The 20,968-nt window shown below is 44.3% G+C and overlaps 1 pseudogene; it reads left to right on the top strand.

The window, feature by feature from the left end:
• The first annotated feature begins 888 nt into the window (after positions 1 to 888).
• Positions 889 to 1,006, top strand: LOC124556992 (annotated as a pseudogene).
• The last annotated feature ends 19,962 nt before the right edge of the window (positions 1,007 to 20,968 follow it).

Raw genomic sequence — 20,968 nt, 5'->3', positions numbered from 1 at the left:
TCAGTTTTGCGCGGATCTCCTAAGAGATCCATTTGTATGGAGAATGGCTAGAGAGAACTGCGCACGACATAAAAAGTTAATCATCGTTGCATGTACCAACGCATATTCAACATTGGCACTCATCACGAACGGAACACAAGGACGCTACATTAATGACAAAATACACACGAACAACCTATACATAATTAACAGGAAAGCCAATCCTCGTACATAGCAACAGGGTGAGAATAAATCAAACATTGACATTGCAATAGTAACTATAATATCTATCGGGCTCATCACATCATGGGAGTAGGCGCAGGGACTACTCGAAAGCGACCATAATCACAAACATTGCCACACACACACCACATTAAAAAAACGAACAAAAATGGGTTGCTGTTCAGTAAAGCAGATTGGCAGAAATTACAGGACCTTGTAACGATGAGCGACTTGTCCCAAAGTGAAAGCAACATTTACTATAAGATACACAAGGTGATAGATACGTTGCAAGAGACACAAGATAAAGATAAAGCAATACCACCAGTAATAGATAAGAGAAAGAGGAAAATACCTTGGTCGAACGAACTTAGCAGACCCAAAAGGGATTTGAGAAACGAAGGTAGATACTAACAGAGGGCAGTAAATACTAGAGAGAGACAAATAGAACTAGAACAGTTTAGGGAGGCGAAGCGACAATGCAAGGACCTGGCACTGAAAACGAAGAGACGACATTGGGTAAAGTTCGTTCAAACACAATTAAGCGACAACATAGGCGGAGCGCCGCACTAGCTGATTAACTAAAGGGTAAAAATGCCGTTTATGCTAGCCACACTTAGACGGTATGACGGAGCAATCACGCAGGGGTGGAGAAGTACGGAATTTCTGCTTTACAAGCGCCTTACTAATGCCAACGGCCTTGCTGCAGTGGTAACACCGGTTCCCGTCGGATCACCGAAGTTAAGCGCTGTCGGGCTGGGCTAGCACTAGGATGGGTGACCATCCGGTCTGCCGACCGCTGTTGTCAAGCGGGTAGCACTCAGCCGTTGTGAGGCAAACTGAGGAGTTACTTGATTGAGAAGTAGCGGCTCCGGTCTCATAAACTGACATACGGCCGGGACAGCGGTGTGCTGACCACATGCTCCTCCATATCCGCATCCAGTGACGCCTGTGGGCTGAGGATGACACGGAGGCAGGTCGGTACGGTTGGACCTTCATGGCATGTTCGGGAGGAGTTAAGTTTTTAGTTTAAGCGCCTTACCAATGACAACCGCAACACAGACGACCCACACTACACCAATTTAAGAGCTCTAACAGAGACAGAATACACAATGGAGTCAGTCACTTACCCTGTCCTACAGGAAGAAGTGGCGCTAGCCATAGCTAAGTTACAAGTGAAAAAAAGCACCAGGCCCATTACCATTAACTCCAAGGCTTTTAAGCGAGTAGTGCCACAGTTTAACCCACTTATAAATGAGGCAGTAAACGATGCTCTAACAACGGAGAATAACCAGCTAACCTCATATTTTAAGGGGAGAAAAGCACACTTGCAAGATATCTGTACTACCAGTCGACCCCTGCGAAAATGTTGGACGTAATTCTGACTGTACGCAGTTATGACTTTTTGAATGTACAGCTCTTAAACTTCCGCACGCAGCAGTTATTTGTCACTCGCTCCGCCCCACTGCAGCCGCCTAATGCTCGAGCGCCCAGTACTGTACAGCAGAGTAACAACCAAGAGTCCTACAACTCGCGGGATGACCATCGTGAGGGAAGAGGACTGGTGGGTGCACACATCTACCCGAAGTGTTTTGGAGCCTTGTTCGAGAACACATGTTATTCTACGTGAAAAATAGTAAGTAATATTTGTGTGTAATATGTCAACCGTACGCACCTGTATGTTCAATATTATTTCAACTGTATTCTTGTTTTGATATTCTGCAGGTACATATACAGTGTGTTTTTTCCACCGTGTACAAACTCTAGAGATTGATCAGTGAGAAGATACGGAACAAAAAAGGTCTAATGAACTTATGTCCGGAAATGCATGGTTTCCGTGCTAGTGACCTTTTATTCAGTCATACCTTGTTACAGACTGCGGTCTAATATTCGCTGTACCATGCAGTCACAGTTACAGTACGTGTTCAAAATGATTTCCATGTGCCTCAAAGCATGCGTGTACTCGCAGTAGCATTTTCTGTCTCACACCTTCACATCGGCCAAGCTGTATCCGAACAGTGTCAAAGGCAGCATGAATACGCTGCTCCATTGTCTCCACATCTGGAATAGGCTCTGCATACACGATACTTTTGAGATGTATTCATAACCTTCTGGTGTTGAGATCCGGTGAACGAGCAGGCCATGCAACTGGACCCATTCGTCCGATCCATCGATCAGGGAAGACACGATTGAGATGCGTCCGGATGTTAACGGCGAAGTGGCTGAAGCACCATCGTGTAGCAGCCACACAACCCTTCGAATCATCAATGGAACTTCTTCCAGAAGGGGAGGAAAAGTCACCCGCTAGAAACGTCAACAGGTCTGGCCTGTTAGAAGACGTGGAAGGAAGACTGGTTCCAAAATACGGTCGCCAGTTACCCCGGCCCACACATTCCGGCTGCATCGATGCTGATGATTTATGGGGGTTCTGCATACTATCCCACAAATGACTGTGATGAAAGTTGAAGATGCCACTCCGCGTAAAGGTGACCTCATATATAAATAGGATGGATAACACAAATCCCGGAATCGAGGTTGCCTGGTGAAGAAACCAGTGACAAAACTGCTCCCGATGTGGAAAGTTTGTCGCTAGTAATCCTTGCACACACCGTAAGTGATCATAATAGTAACAATTATAATGGAGAATGTTCCACACGGTCGTCTGGCTTACTCTACTGGTGGGCCAACAACTACCTGGTACTGATACGGCGGTCGCCTTTCACAGTGTTAAACACATTTCTCTCCAAGGCTGGTGTCAGTGCTTTTCAGTTACGTGCTTCGTGATTTCCTGCTTCCTGACACGACCCTGTCTCAGACAAATGGCGGAACACTGCTGCAAATATTGAATGCTGTAGTTGTTGTCGGCGGGGATAGGTCTCCTGATATAACCTTGCTGCCCGCCACCCGTTACCATTTGCCTTTCCGTGAGAAAACACCATGTCGGCAAGCTCTCGATTCGAATACGGAACCGTTGTGTACAACGCTCTATCACACGTACTAAAAGGTGAGCCACCGAGAGAACCGAATCGGACACATCACAACCTATGGTAGGAAAGGGTGCTAGGGCATGACGTATGAGGAACAGTGCTATCCTCTAGGAAAAACCCCTGCATGCTGTAACTGTGGCGCGTATTAGACTACAGTTTCTGTAACTAAGTATGACTAAATAAACGGGCTCTAGCATGGAACCCATGCACCTCCGGACGTCAGTTCATCAGACCTTTTTTGTTCCACATCCTCTCATCGATCAATCCCTAACGTTTGTACACGGTGGAAAAATCACCCTGCACACGCCTCTAAATCAAAATTAATAAAACTAAACAGTCGAAAAATTATTATGAAATGATGTTAATGATATTCGATTAACAGGTTAGTTATGTCAGTCACGCTGAATAACAGGGCATCTCCTACAAACTTACTTAATACTAATAGTGTCAGCTTTAAAATCCAAAGAAAATAACACATAACAGCGATGTTAATATTTAAATAACAGTACACTCCATTTTAATGACTCTAATTTGATTCTTTCATTTACACTGGATTTGTGACTTCCAGCATTAAAATGTTCAAAGCAAAGACATCTCTGCCACCAGCTGCAGGTTAGAAACCACGCACTTTCACACAATGAACAAACCATATCACCAACGTGAAAACATTATTTCGCAAACCTCTTTCTCACATCACTGTACAGCACTTCGCGCTCGGGCGTTAGGCGGCTGTTGTGGGGTGGAGTGATTGCCAAACAACCGGTACGAGAGAAAGTTTAAAAGCCGTACTTTCACGTAGCCATAGGTGCGTACTATCAGAAATATCGCGCAAGTTTTCGCGCGAGGTTGATTGGTGGGGCTGATATCTTACAAATGTGCTTTTTTCCTAAAAATTTGCCTGATCAACACCTTGGCTAAGTTGCAGGAGCGGCTTCTGTGTGACCGGTTACAGACTCACGGGCGGGTCCTGGGGCTCAGCACGCGTCACTACGAGTTCAGTGGAAATAAGTCTGTTGACGATGCAATTAGCCGGGCAGTCGAATTAGCATATAACAGCAACCGCAAGTACATAATGCCCATACTCATAGGCATCGCCGGGGCATTTGATAACTTATGGTGTCCCACGATGTTCCCGAGTTCCGGGTAGTCTATTAGACTACCGCAATGATACGTAGCTGAATGGTGGGAGAGTAAACTGAAAGCGACCATGAGAACTGCAAATGGATTACCTGCAAGGCTCAATCTGCGTGTCTAAATTTTGGAATCTCTCCACTGAGTCCCTCATACACATAATGATGGGATTGCCGCATATGATGATGATCTGTTGGTTGTGGTGTCAACCAACGCAAGAAGTTAATTGGAAACCAATGCCGGTAGCATCGTGCACGGGATGGCTAGGTGATGCCTGAAAAATAAGATCACTGTGACCCCAGACAAAACAGTCTACATTTTGCTTAAAGGAAAGGTGCAGAAAGACCCAAGTACAAAACAGTAGAATGTAAAAAATCGCCGGCCGGGGTGGCCGAGCGGTTCTAGGCGCTACAGTCTGGAACCGCGTGACCGCTACGGTCTCAGGTTCGAATCCTGCCTCGGGCATGGATGTGTGTGATGTCCTTCGGTTAGTTAGGTTTAAGTAGTTCTAAGTTCTAGGGGACTGATAACCTCAGAAGTTAAGTCGCATCGTGCTCAGAGCCATTTTTTTGAAAATATTCACAGGGAACGCATTACCAGATACTTAGTGTGTACAGTCTGACAATCGACTGATGTTTAACCAATACATAGAACAAGATACTGATAAAGCATAAATGCCTGTACACAAACTCGCAAGCATTAACACCATTACGTAAAGACGTCCACCACAAGCTCTGGACCTTATTTGAATCAACATTATGTTTTGCAGCGAGCACATGGACACACAGACGATGTTCCACAACCATCAGGTCCGTTGTTAGGTGTGGTCCAAGATGCTGACATCCAGGGTCTTTCAGCACCAAGACGGTGGAAGTACTGTGCGTGATGCTCGCAATATACGCGGTTGACCTAATAATCCGTCAGCGAGCTGCGACCTACTAAATGAAGACGGGAAAACTAGACAAAGTAATGGAAATTACAGAGAAACAGTTATGGGGACCCTACTAAAACATTATCGAGTGAATACGTGGCAGCTTGAGTGGGAAACTAGTGTTGTGGGCTTCGGAATTTTCTCCTTTTCCCCGACATCCGGGAGCGCTTGAAAATCCGTCATACACACCCCAGTCGGCACTACCCACAGCATCTTCATCGAATGAGTCTCGATCGGGGAACAGTGTGTTTCCTTCGGAGACAAGGAATCCTTGAGGATATACTTCTACAGTGCACAATACATTATGGACCAGACAAACATATTCCATACTTGATGACATCTATGAATCTATAAGAGACTCATACAAATGGAAAAATTTGAACAGAACCGCTGACACTACAATATAGCTCTAAACGCCGAATACATAGAAACAAGACCGTACAGACGAACCTCATAGGCAGTAACCTGAGATGAACCTGACCCACGTGAAGCATTTGACAGAGACTATAGTGAAAGTACAGACTCTGACATGACGATTTGTAATTAATGAGCGACGCAGTGGAAGCAAAATAGGTACACCATCAGATGACAGATTGATGGCTAACAGTTCCCAAATCAAGAGACACCAAGAAGTAACTTACGTAGACTACAGCGAGTTATAAAGGAGCCAAACTGTCCCATAAATAGGTGCGTTAAATCTGTTATAGTGTTGTGCATCAGAATAATTTTATTGTGCAGGCTTAAAACTTTGTTAAAAGTCTATCAGGCGAGGTCAGAACAGAGTCGGTTAGCAGTGGGCTGGTATGCCAATTGATATGTAAACAAGGCACACAGCACATGCAACAGACTACAGAACAGAGCAGACAGAAATTCAAGTACTCTGTGCTGCCTTACAAAGCAATGTGAGGTAATACTGTAACTTCACCGCCCGAGCGCCACTACAGAATCGAACTTAGGCAGACCTCGGCGACACAGATTAATTATTGATCTACCACAGCGAGGCAAGGAGCACTGACAGGTCCGATAAATGAGAACAAGTGCAATCACACTTCAAGAGCAACCGTGTCGTTGATGCGGGCCTGTTCCATTAAATACAGAGGCTTTTGGAGCTCAAGTACATATAGTATTTTTTCAATATGTTATTCAGTCGACATTGCTAGAATGAGAAAGTATGGCAGTCTATTGAAACTCAGTGAAACCATGACATGCTGATCTATGATAGTCAGCCTGTTATACGCTTGCTGACTTTAGCACCGATAACCAGCCAACATGATGCACACCACACCAGCCGGCCGGAGTGGCCGTGTGGATCTAGGCGCTACAGTCTGGAACCGAGCGACCGCTACGATCGCAGGTTCGAATCCTGCCTCGGGCGTAGATGTGTGTGATGTCCTTAGGTTAGTTAGGTTTAATTAGCTCTAAGTTCTGATGACCTCAGACGTTAAGACGCATAGTGCTCACTCAGAGCCATTTGAACACCACACCTGTTGTCTATACAGCCTACTAGGACTTCGTAGATGAGAAGACTGGTGAGCGGCCAGACCTCCACCACTACTGGGTCATCACTGTTGACCTTGCAAGCTGCCATCTTTGCACCGACAATGCGAGGTGCATCCGCACAGCCTTCTGGCTCACTCCGTGCACCTTCTACAGTCTTGGTTGGTCCATGGTGGTTGACCAGGGCACAGACTTCACAACAACCAACATCCCAAACCAAAGTCGGCAGTCTCCACCTAAGCGCACAACGTGCTGTTTTCGAGAGCACTGAGGTGGGAAGCGCGTTAGGTCTCCGCAGAACGATTGCGATGGCAGCTCCTTCCTTTTTTCGATGCTGGCGCCAGCACACGGGCGCGATTTCATGACTCACTGACGAGGCGTCAGTACCGCTTCGTGGCATGCGCTCGCACCCGACTGCTGCCTGCAGCCTTGAAGGCTCTAACAGCTTACTACGCTCTACATCATAAATAAATGTTATTACAGATACCGTTGTATCACTGACACCTCAGGCCGTGCAGTGGACCACTCGCCCTCACTCTATGATCACAACATGACCCCCAGCACAGCACAAGAGGTCCTCTGATGTCCTGACACCGCAACAGAATTGGTTGTCATCTCAAGATTTCGGTGGCGGTCAAACAACGTCCACAGCCCGTCAAGCGGCGCCAGTGCAATTGTTTTGTATTTTTGTTTGACTGCGAAGTTCATGCGGAACTGATGAGGTTTTTGCAAAGTGTCAAGCTGCATTGATATTTATAAGATGAGCGCAGTTAATGATCAAAGGTTTACGTATCAGTTTCTAACTTTTTCAAGAGGTACTGTACTTTGTCGTAAAGTAGATCCTTGAGTGCGAGGATGCAAGTTCAGTATTTAGTAAGGCTCATTTGGAAATGTTGTGCTACCGATTATGATAGGGAAAATATTAACTGCTTATGACTCACCATGTCCATCAGGATAGCGACAGAAAATGAGTATCCGGGAGGTGCATAGATCAAGCTCCTATGGAGTGTGTAACCTCCCCTCACTTGTCGACATTAATGACAGTAAAAATTAAACCGCGTGTACTTAATGGAAATTTGGGAAAAGCAATCGTCACCGAAGTTAATATGTCGGTAAAGAGGGAGGAAAGAGTTATATCTAAATGAAAGAAAAAATGCAAATGAAACTGGTGGAAATTAATTTTGAAAAGAGGTAAAGTTAATAAAGAAAGTAAATGTGCGGTCGTTACGTTAACAATTAACTGGCTTTAATTACCTATTTGAGATCTGGGGAAAATTACGGTCGCCAGTCCTATGGACAACTACTATAATAACTGAAAAAGAAAGGTTATTGCACATATATTTAGCACTAAAAGCGTGGCAACTGAAGGTTGACGCGTATTGTGTGAAAACTGAATGTTTGTCAGAAGTAAAAACTTTCGCTACACTCTGACTTAATTTAGGAAAAGAATTAATAAAGCTGGAAAATTGGAAGTTAATTTAGTGACTGAAATTAATAGTGAACTTTGTTTCTGAAGCACTACGAAATTCAATAAAATAAGGTTAGTCTTGGGCTACCCCAACAATCATTTCAAAAGCTACTTCAATCTACGCAATTTAAAAAAAGAGATTTAACTTTGAACTTGAATTAAATGATTCTGAACGATTAACAATAGTAATGGTTCAAATGGCTCTGAGCACTATGGGACTCAACTGCTGAGGTCATTAGTCCCCTAGAACTTAGAACTAGTTAAACCTAACTAACCTAAGGACATCACAAACATCCATGCCCGAGGCAGGATTCGAACCTGCGACCGTAGCGGTCTTGCGGTTCCAGACTGCAGCGCCTTTAACCGCACGGCCACTTCGGCCGGCTAACAATAGTAAAATTTAGTATATACCAAGCTGAGCTGCAGTCACAGGTAAGCTAAAATATGGTAACAAAACTCGCACTCTTTATTTGTGCTTGTGTAATCTAAATATTGTAGCCAGCTATGTATACCTTAACTGAACTTTGAAATTAAAGCAGTGAAATCGAATGATATTACTTTAATGCCGGCGTTTGAATTTCAACGACACTCAAGTTCATTTCGGAAAGGGAAGAGCCCTGCTTGGTGATGCAGTTGGGACAATGAGCAACAAATGTTCATGCTAAGTTGCTGTAATTATAGTTACGAAAATGAAACAGTTTGAAAAGCTGAGGTCTGCCATACAGTTCTAAAACTTTACGTGCTTTCAGACTTCCTTGTTGGTTGATTGAAGGTTTGAAGTCGTCGGTCGAGGAGGTGGCGACAATCACTCATTGTCGGCCGTAGCTGTTGCAGAAGCTGAATGTTGGCGCGCCTTCTTCTGGACACGGTCACCAGGCGAAACGGGCTCTTGTGTGCCTGCTAATGTTTCCCGTCCTCGACACCGTGCCAGAAACTATCATAGCAAGTCAAACGCAATTACCTTCTGCCAAACGTAGTCCACAGCTCGTGGTCGTGCGGTAGCGTTCTCGCTTCCCACGGCCGGGTTCCCGGGTTCGATTCCCGGCGGGGTCAGGGATTTTCTCTGCCTCGTGATGACTGGGTGTTGTGTGATGTCCTTAGGTTAGTTAGGTTCAAGTAGTTCTAAGTTCTAGGGGACTGATGACCATAGATGTTAAGTCCCATAGTGCTCAGAGCCATTTGATTTTGCTGCCAAACCCCGGAAGCGCGGCAATTCGCGGGAGCGTCACTCAATACACCTGCTCCACCGCCCTACTCCAGCCAGACTCTGCTCTGCCCGCGCTCCACGCGGCAGAGTTAACACTACCAAAGATCCTAAACACTTTGGTTTTCCACACGACCTACCGATGTAATCGTGCCGGCCGGGGTGGCCGAGCGGTTCTAGGCGCAACAGTCTGGAACCGCGCGACCGCTACGGTCGCAGGTTCGAATCCTGCCTCGGGCATGGATGTGTGTGATGTCCTTAGGTTAGTTAGGTTTAAGTAGTTCAAAGTTCTAGGGGACTGATGACCTCAGAAGTTGAGTCCCATAGTGCTCAGAGCCATTTGAACCATTTTGATGTAATCGCTCGATAGTATAGTTTTCCCTAGGCAAGACCCAGCGTAAAATTACAAATAGTATTTACGAAACAAACCAATTATACATCGACATAAATGCATATATATATAGTAAAACAATTACAATATATAAAGACACAGAAATGTCATAAAAAATGGTTCAAATGGCTCTGAGCACTATGGGACTCAACTGCTGAGGTCATTAGTCCCCTAGAACTTAGAACTAGTTAAACCTAACTAACCTAAGGACATCACAAACATCCATGCCCGAGGCAGGATTCGAACCCGCGACCGTAGCGGTCTTGCGGTTCCAGACTGCAGCGCCTTTAACCGGACGGCCACTTCGGCTGGCCAGAAATGTCATATCTTCTGATAACAAAATAAGGAAAAAAATTTATAGTACAATCACTTCACAAAATGGACATCATCGACACTTAACAAACGTCCAAAACAAACCATTAACTTGCACCGTAAACACAAAAAGAAAGATGGCGACCAACAGTGGTCACAAAGGTTCGCACCATCAAGTTCGAAGGCGAACTCCTTGGAAGTTACAAACCGTGCAGGACGTTTAGCTAGTTACCGACTTTAAGGAATGCATATAGACTCATACTGGTGTAACGGTGTGATGAGAACTGACGGAATGTGATGGCATGCAATCGAATGTGTAACAGTCTGTCCTGGAGATTATCGTGAAACTGACTAGCTTTTAAGGGGTAACTACAGATAGCGAACTTATATGTTTTATATACATCGAAAAACCAAACATCCCGAGGCTGTATTTGACCAGAGGTTCTGAGTGGCATGAACTGCAGTGTCACACACTTTTCAGGAGGGGTAGTCGGCTCTAAAGGAGTATGATTTGTATACACGGACAGGAGTCAAGCAAAAGCAAGTTATTTTGACCATCTATTGGCCAAAAGCAGTGCTCTTCCATAGTTCTAGTTCTCTTATGCCTATGTTCCCCCTCTTGCTTGCTATGACGTAAGTATTCCGTACTGTCCTTGCAAGATCACGCACACGAGAAATAATCATAGGGGGCACATCACCTCTAACTTCTCGCAGCACAATAAACAATTTTCCAGCCAATTTACCATCGAAATTAACAATCTGTACAATTGTGTACAAATGCGTTTAAGCCATTGGTGTTAGTTGATCTTGACATAATTCTCTCGGTAACTTTATTTTTCAGGGTTCCTTTCATATGCATTTCCTCTCTAGATCCCTACTGGTCGGAGTTGAAAACCAATTCCTTACTAAAGATGGGATACATTCGTTTATGTCATCTACAAATTTTCCGGTCGATTCCGCAGTTTGTTGTGCATCGTCAAGTTGACGTTTCCTTTGAAACCTCGTTATCTCACGTCTTCCAGTTCTGCAGCACTTTTTGAATTCACACAACCATCCACTGCTCCCTTGAAATCACTCTAATCAATGTCGTGTGCAATTTGACGTGCACGATGTAGTAGGTAACTATCATGCACATCCTGTACATTGCACTCAACGCCCTTGAAACGCGCAAACACCAGTTTTTGTAACAAGTGCGCCTTGCCCTCCCTTGAATATCCGTAGTTTTTCTTATGCACTGCACGGTCATATTGCTGCGGACTTATTTAGTCTGTTCATAATTGTCTTTTGTAATGCAGTGTTGCCGGCCGCGGTGGTCTAGCGGTTCTAGGCGCTCAGTCCGGAACCGCGCGACTGCTACGGTCGCAGGTTCGAATCCTGCCTCGGGCATGGATGTGTGTGATGTCCTTAGGTTAGTTAGGTTTAAGTAGTTCTAAGTTCTAGGGGACTGATGACCACAGATGTTAAGTCCCATAGTGCTCAGAGCCATTTGAACCATTTAATGCAGTGTTCTCCCCTTATCCGCTATACCAAATGGCGACAATGATGTTCCCACGTTTGTTCAAGTTTGAATGGTCTTCTGGTTAACTTGCTTATGTCGACGTGCTTTTATGTACCCACCACAATAAGAGATTTATGTCGCTGCGGCGAGATTGAAGTTTGTTCGTCTTAAGGAAAAACGTGAACAGTATTGTCCAACAAGACACAGCGGCAATGTTTCTGTATTTTTGTGTCGAATGTGAAGTATTTAACTATCTGAGCTCCCACGTGAACTCTCTAAACGAAGGTGTTCAAAATATTTGATCGGGTGAATATCCGCAACTGAGGAACGTATTTATAGAATAAAAACCCCTTCAGTTGCCAGTAATTTTCATAATGAATTCCACGACGTTCAAGTACTATGGGGCTGACGTACTGAAGTGAAAGCTACATCTGTGGAAAGTGGAGTACTGATATAATAATGGAAACGTACATGTGTGTCAGTCAGTGTTGGGTGATCACACCCATGTCACACAAACGTATGAGACTGGAACAAAAACGCTAACTTTGGGGAGAGTTCCGGACAGAACTGAACTCAACAATAATGTAAATAAATAGGTAACTGAACTCACGTGTAGGAGCAGTAACCACAGCTCCTGCCTGGACAGCACGACACGGGGAAGCGACTGACGTAGGGGTCAGTGAGATGGGGAGCCGCAATAAACTGCCGAAAAAGAGCGGGAAGCTGGGGCTGAAAGGTCTGTCCGCTTAAATGAGTGTGGTTCACAAGATCGATACAAATTAGAATATCAAACACAAAAATAAACTGTTAAACGCATCAGGAATAACAATGCAAACACATAACACAACACTTTGCATCCACAGAGTACCAGATGTAATAAAATAAACGAGGAATAGAGGGGGCTATAAACTAGAACTAAGGAAAGCGAGTAAAAATATTAAATCTACGTGCATTGGATGGGATCCTTGTGGCTAGGCTACTAAAGGATTACTTCTAGGAGAGAGTCGTTGAAACTGTAAACTATAATAGATACATGACAGCATCACCTTTAGGACACTAAATATTATAATACGTAGTGTTCGGGCAAATGCCTAAAAGTAGACGAGACAGAACGCATGACAATAAAAAGGTAAAAGTTAAAAGGTAAAAATGCAACAAAAACAGGGGGTGTTGATAGTATACGTAAAGTACATCAAAAATCGAGCAATAATACGACAACAGCTGAAGGGTAGCAAGAAGAAGGTGGCAACCGCTGAGGTCGGTAATCACGTATGACTTCGTCTTTAGGAGCCCAAACAAGGTCTTCATATAAAAAGCTTATTCACGACAAAACTTATGTACTCAACTGGAATATCAAATTAGATGTATAAAACAGAACGGTGCGCAACGTGAGGCCAACTGTTATAAACATAAGTGAGAAGCAAAAGTGGCTCTAAACCAGAACTAAGGCGGGCGGGTAGCGAACAGATGTGTACAAGTCGGGGACAAAACATTAAAATTCTGGTACGATAGTATCCATGTAACGACAGAGTTGTCAAAATAAAGTAGCAGATGGTTCAAATGGCTCTAAGCACTATGGTACTTAACATACGAGGCCATCAGTTCCCTAGACCTAGAACTACTTAAACCTAACTAACCTAAGGACACCACACACATCCATGCCCGAGGCAGGATTCGAAACTGCGACCGTAGCAGCAGCGCGGTTCCGGGTTTAGGTGCCTAGAACCGCTGGTCACTGCGGCCGGCTAAAGTAGCAGAATCTAACGTTACGTACTTGGGAGTGTCAATGACAAAACAATTTATCAGTCAGTAAACAATTGAAGCTTGGAACTGGGGACAAGTGAGCCTCATTAAGAAATTCAGAGTTATTTAGAATAAACTTGCGTTTAAGCATAGTTTGTTCATTTGCTTGTCACGCGTTCAGTCACATTCAATTTTAGGCATTTCCCTGAATACTTATGTTTATCTATTATTATATTTAATGTCTTGAAGGTGACGCTGTCATGTGCCTAATATACACTGAAGCGCCAAAGAAACTGGTATAGGCTTGCGTATTCAAATACGGAAATACGTAAACAGGAATAAAACGGCCCTGCGGTTGGCGCCTATATAAGACAACAAGTATCTGGTGCAGTTGTTAGATCGATTACTGCTGCTGCAATTACAGGTTATCAAGATTTAATTGAGTTTGAACGTGGTGTTAAAGTCGGCACACTAGCGGTGGGACACAGCATCTCCGAGGTAGCGATGAAGTGGGGATTTTCCCGTACAAACCATTTCACGAGTGTACCGTGAATATTAGGAATCTCTGACATCGCTGGGGCCGAAAAAGATCCTGCAAAATCGGGACCAACGACGACTGAAGAGAAACATTCAACGTGACAGAAGGGCAACCCTTCCGCAAATTGCTGTCTGTTTCAATGCTGGGCCACCAACAAGTGTCAGTGTGCGAACCATTCAACGAAATATCATCAATATGGGCTTTCGTAACCGAAGGCCCACTCGTGTACCCTTGATGACTGCATCACACAAAGCTTTATGCCTCGCCTAGGTCCGTCAACACCGACATTGGACTGTTGACGAGTGGAAATATTTTGCCTGGTCGGACGAGTTTCGTTTCAAATTATATCGAGCGGATGGACGTGTACGGGTATGGAGACAACCTCATGAATCCATGGACCCTGCATGTCGGCAGGGGATTGTTGAAGCTGGTTGAGGCTCTGTAATGGTGTGAGGCGTGTGCAGTTGCAGTGATATTAGAATCATGGTACGTCTAGATACTATTCTGACACATGACACGTACCTAAGCATCCTGCCTGATCACCTGCATCCATTCATGTCCATTGCGCAATCCGACGGACTTGGGCAATTCCAGCAAGACAACGCGAAAGCCCACGCGTCCAGAATTGCTATAGAGTGGCTCTTCTGAGTTTAAACACTTCCGCTGGGCACCAAACTCCCCAGACATGAGCATTATTGAGCATATCTGAATTGCCTTGCAAGTGCTGTTCGGAAGAGATCTCCACCCCCTCATACTCTTACGGATTTATGTACAGCCCTGCAGGATTCATGGTGTCGGTTCCCTTCAGCACTACTTCAGACATTATTCGAGAACATTCCACGTCGTGTTGTGGCACTTCTGCGTGCTCATGGAGACTACATGACGTTAGGCAGGTGTCTGTTTCTTTGACTCTTCAGTGTAGTTCATGATTACAACAACTCTGTCTTTGCTTTAATCCTATTGTACCCCAACAACAAGGATCCCATCCACTGCACGTAGGCTTAATTTCTTTACTCGTTTTCCCTAGTCCTAGTTTGTAGCCCCTTTTACTCCTCGCTTATTTTTGTTACATCTGGTACTGTGTGGATCCAAAGTGCTGTCTTACATGTGTACATTGTTATTCTTGATGCGTTTATCATTTTAATCCTAACTAAGCTTTTTATATTAAGATTTTTTTGCTCTGTAACACGAGCCAATACATAAGAACCAATCCTGACAGTTGTCATCATTCTCCTATCACAGCTCACTTCTCTTTGTCTTACTGCACAATTTTTAGATATATTTTTATATATCATCCGTACCCACTGTTTTAGTTGTACTTTTATGTTATGTCTCTTTAATTGTATGTACTCTGTCAAGTTGGTTTTCAGGAATTTTTGCCGAAACCCAACGTTAGTATGTTATTACATTTATTCTTATGTTTGTACTTCTATTTTGTAGTGATCTTCTGGACCACACTTACGTAAGTCGACGGACCAGTCAGCCCCCGCTTCTCGCTTTTTTCGGGCAGTTTACTTCGGTTTCCCTCCTCATTCCCCCAATAACCCATACGTCAGTCACTTCCCCCTCCGCTGTCCGCTGGCTTCTGGGCCATCTGCCCTAGCCACTTCCGTGTCGTGCTGTCCTGGCGTGCGCTGAGGTTACTAGTCGTACGCTTGAGTTCAGTTACTTATTTACCTACGTTATCATTCAGTTCATTTCTGTCCTGAACCCTCCCCACAGTTAACGTTTTTGTTCCTGTCTTACGCGTTCGTTTGACGTGAGTGTGGTCCTGCAAGACTGACTGTCACACATTTATGTTCCCATAATTATGTGAGTATATCACTTTCCACAATTTTAGCTTTCATATTAGTACACAGTCCCATAGTACTTGAACGTTAGTGGCCCATCCTCTTGTTCGCAGTTGCCGGCACCTGGAGATGAAACTTTAAGCTTCGAAATTAAGAAAATTTGTGGTAACTGAAGCAGAGTTTTATTCTATAAACGAAGTTGTTCAGTTTCAGGTGCAGCAGATCGAATGACTTGTGCTCGTTGTGCGGCAGATGACGAACTCACTGTCGAAACAAGCAGCAGCAGGGCTGATTGTTGAACCCAAGTTTCGCCAGTTTAACTGCAACGAAGAGGACTGGTTGGAAAATCGCGCTCAACTAGAAACCCACTGCACTACATACAGCATTAAAGATATGGCGGGCATTGCATTCTTTCTGTCCACTTTCAGAGCCGACGTCATCGCTTGTATATCAAGCAAGCTGTTTCCCGACTCTCGTCCCGAAGATGTTGATTATAATGAAATAGAAATGAAAAAAAGGAAAAAAGAAGACAGAAGCAAGGTTTATAAAGAACTCGTTCGAAAACTCGACGAGCATTACCAGGCACAGATTTATGTCACAGCGGCGATTCAAAATGGCTCTGAGCACTATAAGACTTAACATCTGAGGTCATCAGTCGCCTAGAACTTAGAACTACCTAAACCTAACTAACCTAAGGACATCACACACATCCATGCCCGAGGCAGGATTCGAACCTGCGACCGTAGCAGTCGCGCGGGTCCAGGCTGACGCGCCTAGAACCGCTCGGCCACACCGGCCGGCACTGCGGCGAGATTTAAATTTTTTCATCTTAAGAAGCACCACAAACAGTCGTTGAAACAGCGGATTGCTGAACTTAGTAGACTAACAAGACATTGAAGGTTCAAGTGTTCTTGAAGGTGTGGTGTCACCGCCAGACACCACACTTGCTAGGTGGTAGCTTAAATCGGCCGCGGTCCATTTAGTACATGTCGGACCCGCGTGTCGCCACTGTGTGATCGCAGACCGAGCGCCACCACAAGGCAGGTCTCGAGATACGATATAGCACTCGCCCCAGTTGTACGACGACTTTGCTAGCGACTACACTGACGAAGCCTTTCTCTCATTTGCCGAGAGACAGAATAGCCTTCAGCTAAGTCCATGGCTACGACCTAGCAAGGTCCCATTAACCGTATCTGAAGATAGTCTTATTTGTATTATCAAGAGCGATGTACCACAAGGATCGAATAAAGTTAAGTATTCGAGGAGCTGCATACTTTTCTTATTAGAATTCACTACTTATCCTGTTCCAGAATTCACGCCCGTCTGCGTTAGATAGCTTCCATTTCGGCCTCCTCTATCTACAAGGTGTTGGCACATTTACCAACACATCAGAAGGCAAATTAACAGTGACGTTACGCTACGTGATGTACGTCTCAGATGCACGCATACGCGCTGCTGTCCTAAAATTACCAGATTTCTGGCAGTTATAGTGTCTCAAAGTATAGTGGAAACACCTGAAGTTGATTTTGAGGCTCCGTCTATTTCTGTTGTTCATAGTGCACAAGACGCTTAGCATGGAATTAATGTTCAAGTGAATAGCAACAGGGCGCAGATTAACTGCAAAAGTAACAGCACAAAGTTTCGGTCACGTTGTACCCGAGGTATACTTCGGAGGAAGGTGAGGAAGCCTTGTCTTCAGTATTTAACTAATCATGGTAGAAAAAAATTGTCCTTGTCGTGAAGCACAGTGTTTGCAGTGCGTTGAACAAAGTCATATCCAGACCATCTGTTTACAACGCTGCCATTCACAGCACCAGTCTACCGCATGGCTATCGGGTAGCTCTCAACAAGTGCATATTGTGACGGCCCAGCCAGTACGGCCGGCATCTACAAAGGCTTGCTTTCCTCCTTCGTGGAAACCTTGTGCTGTAGTCCTCAGAGAGAAGAACAAACTTTGTGTCGAGTCAAGAGTGGCCCATAAGACAGTAAAATTTCATTGTGACACAGTTGCGTCTGTTTTCTTCATCAGTAAAGACGTACATGATACCATCAATAGCCCACAGCTACAGAAGCCTACTTCTGTTATGTCTGCTTATAACAGACCCGAAATTTCAGTATATGGAGGGTGCAGTTTGCCAGAACTCTTCCTGTGTTTCATTACATGTACTATGATCTAGAAACTGTGCAAAGATTTTTGGTATAGACATTTTCGATTTCATCAACTTGTGCATACAAGACAAGGTGTTACAAATCAATGTTTCAGTGCCTCATATTAATGTTTCTGAGTTTTGCAGCAAGTGAGTAAACTTTATGAAACACGATTAGGAAGGGCTAAGGATTTTGAGGCGCACATTAATGTTGTAGACAATGCGGAGTCATGATTTTATAATGCTAGGCCTGTCACCCACGCTATTCAGGAATTGCAACAGTGGAGGTAAAATGGGGCGATACAACCCGTTTCTGCAAACCAGTGTGTATCGCCCTGGTCATTCTTCAAAAACCTTCAGGATGTTGACGTCTGTGTGCAAAGCCACAGTGAACCCACAAACTGTCATCGGTTCATTTCCTCTGCCATGACGAAGAATTAATGGTCGAATTTGGATAGGGCAGATCGTTTTCGAAGACTGATCTATGTGAAGAATATTTGCAGTTATCATAGGAAAAACGGTCGAAACGATGCTTTGTAATGAATACTCACCTGGAATTGCTCCAACTACAAAGATTACCACTCGAAAGTGCTTCAGCTCCTGCTGTTTTTAAAGGCTTCTTGGAACAATAAACAGCCAAAGTCCCTTCTGTATGAACTATCTGGATGATACAGTCGTCGCAGGCTGTATGCCTGCTGAACATTTGTCAGACTTAAGGGTATTCAGTTAAAGTGCTCGCTGAGGCTAGCTTAGAGTGTAAGAAGGAGAAGCCCTCCTTCTTCCACAAAGAACTTCAATATTTAGGACATTTCATAAATGCACAGGGTACTCATACTGGTCATTCGCTCTTGTCTGCGATTAAAGATCTTCTGGCGCCTCACAACATCGAGGAGCTAGAGACAGTCATGTGGAAATTAGCATATTACCTTAAGTTTATACAAACGCTGTTCAAATTGCTGCTCTACTGAACTAATTGCGTTGGAAAGGTATTCCCTTTCTGTCATACCAAGACTGTCAGGACGCATTTCAGCAGTTAAAGGACGCACTTTTAAATCGGTGTTGTCTAATTCATTTGGGTTCAAATGGCTCTGAGCACTATGGGACTTAACATCTATGGTCATCAGTCCCCTAGAACTTAGAACTACTTAAACCTAACTAACCTAAGGACAGCACACAACACCCAGCCATCACGAGGCAGGGAAAATCCCTGACCCCGCCGGGAATCGAACCCGGGAACCCAGGCGCGGGAAGCGAGAACGCTACCGCACGACCACGAGATGCGGGCAATTCATTTGGGCTGTTCGTCTTACATCGTTCACGATTGCTCTGGGCTGCACCGGCTTCACCAGAATCAGCTTTGGCCCTTTTATGTCAGTGATCCTGCCACAGAATTTTTGCCCACAGACCCAGCAAGAGGTCCCAGGCTAAAGTTGGTACCTCATGACGGAACCACAAACTAAGGACGGTCACTGTCAGCCACAGCCACGAATGCGGGACGTAGATGAAGACACAGCTTCAAGCAGTTCCATTCACCAATGCTGCTGGAAGTCTACTTTCGTCAGAGCACAGCCCTACTCTCCCACTCTGTAGTAGCCAGCTATGATAGCAGCATCATAAGAGTTCAGATCCGACAGCGAACTAGTATTATTAGTCAGAGCTGTCTACCAGAAGTATAGTTAACTGAATGTGACATTTGACTGTCACCCAGTATTGGTCAAGTGATAAGCAGTTATTGTGTTCTGCGACAGCACCATATATACCGTATGTATTGTCATTTATGTGACCATTGATCACATTCAAGTTAAGTATTCGATATTAAAGAGTTTACCTAAGTGAAATAATATTTATGTTTGTTGTAGCTCCCTCTCAACCTCCTCCACTAGGAAAACTGTAGTACTGTCATCTAAGCTTGCTAAAACACGCATCAGCTTTAGTGTAGAAGCAGTACCATTAGGTAAAGACATCGTATATAAATGCAATAAACTGACCACACGCAAGGTGATTTTGGCTGTGGTATACCACACAGGAAAAGTAAGGGAAACAAATACCAAATTCAGAACAGAGAAAACAAGGTGTTAGATTAAGTTACAATAGAATAGAATTTACGACAGCCAAAAACTAAAATTATTTACATCAGTATGCCATTCAGAGAAAAGTAGCCCCCACATTTAGATTTACGCTAGTGGCGTCCTATTTTCTTTCTTCTTTCCTTCCTAATCAAATAATCTGAAGTTAAATTCTTCCAGTTTCTCAATCCAACATTTTCATTTATTTTTGAATATTGTGACTATCTACTACTATACAATAAAACGTCTTTTGTACAATTTGTAGAAGAAAAGTAATGAAGAAATGGCCCATTTAGTTAGTTAGGTGAGGAGTAATCACTATCACTAAAGATGGATGTAAATGTAAAAAATTTAAATGTTTCTCTCTTTTCTGTTCTAAGTTCGGTATCTATTCCCTTTACTTTCTGTATGTGGTATACCACAGCCAAAAACGCCACTGCGCACTTAATGAGAAAGTAACTACACAGGGGGCAGTCCACTCTTTACTGGATGATGCTGAATTGGAAAGTTTGTTTTCTCATCCACGTTAGATTTCACTGCTGCCCATCTTGCTGCTCCTTTCTTGGGTAGATCAGAGGAGGGCGTGTTGACTTTTCTGGGGAATTGGAACCTGTACCAGCTGTTGAAAATGGCTTTGTTGAGATTATCAGGAGATGAAAGCGCGTGTATAACATACGAGGGTTGACCAGAAAGTAATGCACTCCACTTTTTTTCTCAATTCTGCGAATGCGAAACGTCACATATGTATTAGTTGAAGTTTCCGTCACTTCCGAGAGACAGCGTAGCTGCAGGACAGTTTTAAAATGGCGTCTGTCGGTGATGTACGTTACAAGCAACGTGCCGTCACTGAATTTCTCATTGCAGAGAAAGAAACTGTGCAAAGTCTATGGAGCATATGCTGTCTACAGAAGTACAGTTAGTCGCTGGGCACGAAGGGTGAGGCCATCAGAAGGCGGTTCGGCGGAGCTGCACGATTTGCAGCGGCTGTCACACCTGACACACCTGACCTAGCCCCCTCAGACTTCTACTTGCCTGGGCCATTGAACGATGCCATTCGTGGAAGACAT

The sequence above is a fragment of the Schistocerca americana genome, chromosome X (genome assembly GCF_021461395.2).
Source record: "Schistocerca americana isolate TAMUIC-IGC-003095 chromosome X, iqSchAmer2.1, whole genome shotgun sequence".
NCBI lineage: Eukaryota > Metazoa > Arthropoda > Insecta > Orthoptera > Acrididae > Schistocerca > Schistocerca americana.
The sequence above is the reverse complement of the archived record's forward strand: the minus strand, read 5'-3'. Positions and strand labels throughout refer to the sequence as shown.